Raw genomic sequence first — 2599 nt, forward strand, 5'->3', positions numbered from 1 at the left:
CAGCCGCATTCTGAACTAGCTGGAGCCTCCAGGTGCACCTCAAGGGGAGCCCCATGTAGAGAGCATTGCAATAGTCCAGGCGGGAAACAACGAGGGCTTGAGTGACCGTGCGTAGGGCGTCCCGATCCAGAAAGGGGCGCAACTGGCGTATCAGGCGAGCCTGATGAAAAGCCCCCCTGGCCACGGCCGTCACATGATCATCTAAAGACAGCCGAGCATCCAGGAGGACGCCCAGGTTGTGGGCCCTCTCCGCGGGAGCTAATGACTCGCCCCCGATAGCCAGAGATGGAACCAACTGGCTATGACGTGACACCAGAAACCACAGCCACTCGGTCTTGGACGGGTTGAGACGAAGCCTGTTCCTCCCCATCCAGACTCGCACGGCCTCCAGGCACTGGGACATCACTTCCGCGGCATCGTTGGGGTGGTCCGGGGTGGAGATGTACAGCTGGGTGTCATCTGCGTACTGCGTACTGCGTACTGATGAAACTCCACCCCGAAACCACAGATGATCTCACTCACGGATGATGCACTGATGATGTTACTTAGTTTGGCGATGAAATGTCTGCAAGAAAACGACCAAGCCCAGAGAGCATCGAGGGCACCAAGGTTGTATTTGGCTAGCAAATTCTGCTTGCTAGCTTGCCCAGTTTAAAGATTTAACATCCAGAACAGGGAGAGCCATCAACAAAGGCATTTCTAAGTATTTCTGTTTATCTATTTTTGGGTGTGTGACATTTTCCCCCTTGCTGATGCTCTCTTCCGTATTTCTTCAGCATTATTACTAATTTTGTTGGCTCTGGGATTATGTGTGCTTTTATATATTTTTTTTCTAAAAAAATACCAGAGGAATTCTGGGAGCTGAAGTCCACAAGTCATAAAAGGGCCAAGTTTGAAGACCTCTCCCAGAATTCCTCAGCCAGGCACGCTGGCTGAGGAATTCTGGGAGCTGAAGTCCACAAGTCATAAATGGGCCAAGTTTGAAGACCCCTCCCAGAATTCCTCAGCCAGGCACGCTGGCTGAGGAATTCTGGGAGCTGAAGTCCACAAGTCATAAACGGGCCAAGTTTGAAGACCCCTCCCAGAATTCCTCAGCCAGGCACGCTGGCTGAGGAATTCTGGGAGCTGAAGTCCACAAGTCATAAAAGGGCCAAGTTTGAAGACCCTTGCACTAAACGAATGTGTTACAAGTAGGGGACTATCTGTGCAACTGTGGATTCTTGGATCGTAGCCTATTCACATGCAAAACATATATAATAATTCCACTGAAATGTTTTGCATCGACTGCAGGAGTTAATGCAGGCCCCACTTCCTGGGGGGGGGAGGCTAAATTAATAATAGAGGATCCACAGGGACTAAGAATGAGACAGAAGAGAAGACTATAGCATTAGATGTAACATTAGACTTGTAAAACCAACTGGGGATCTGAAATCCAAGCGTGTGCTCATTACTGTAAGTTAACAGTGTTTTCATGTTTATGGATGTGATCATTTGCAGAGAGATCAGCTGTGTGCATATTAATATTCATAGGCTGGGCCAGCTTCAGAATTAACTTGAAATACAAAAAATAATAATAATTATATTCATAAGCACGACCGGGTAAGCGCTACAGGGCTATAGACAGAGGAAGTTTAATTCCTAAAACTGACCACGTCTGGAGTTGTTTAGGCAAAAGATAATAATAATAATATAATAATATTATTATATTAGAGGCATTTTATTTTTTCCAGACAAAAGAGATTGAGGGTTGTTGTTTTTTTTAAAGGCTGAGGCTGTTTCCCAGGACTCCTGGGTTAATAATTGATGGGACAAACAATTAATGCTTCATTACAATATTGATAAATAGCTCCTGCTTTAGTTCTCCTTTAAAATGCCTCCTTTACAGCCCAAAATAACTCGCTCACGCTAGGCAACAGCTGGCATTGACTTAATTGGAACAGAGCGAGGTTTAAATCCTCAGATGGAGCTTTATCAATCACTTGGTTTGTTTTTTTTTTGTTTTCTTTATTCTTCTCCTTCCTGATGGTTGTTTGGAAGTTGGAAGTAAACAGGTTGCGGAGCCGACAAAGTCTATGTTGATTAACAAAGGATTAAAGTAAAGCGAGGCCAGGAAAAGTAAATACACGTGCACTTTTTCCTCTGTGCTTTACTTCAATTATGAATTCGCAAACAGCCGCCCTCAAAATGGGCCATCATTTATTCGTAAGAGGTTCCCATATAAGTCATCTCACTAGGAGCTGAACAACAAGAAGAAGAAGCTAAAGCAACATAAGACAATAATGAAGAAGAAGAAGAAGAAGAAGAAGAAGAAGAAGAAGAAGAAGAAGAAGAAGAAGAAGAAGAAGAAGAAGAAGAAGAAGAAGAAGAAGAAGAAGAAGAAGAAGAAGAAGAAGAAGAAGAAGTAGTAGTAGTAGTAGTAGTTGGAAGGTCTCTGGAGGTCATCTAGTCCAACCCTCTGCTCAGGTAGGAAACCCTATACCATTTCAGACAAGTGGCTGGCTGTCCAGTCTCTTCTTCAAAACTTCCAGTGTTGGAGCATTCACCACTTCTGGAGGCAGGTTGTTCCACTGGTTAATTGTTCTAACTGTCAGGAAGTTTC

This window comes from Protobothrops mucrosquamatus, unplaced genomic scaffold (genome assembly GCF_001527695.2).
Source record: "Protobothrops mucrosquamatus isolate PMUCROS unplaced genomic scaffold, P.Mucros_1.0 scaffold3646, whole genome shotgun sequence".
NCBI lineage: Eukaryota > Metazoa > Chordata > Lepidosauria > Squamata > Viperidae > Protobothrops > Protobothrops mucrosquamatus.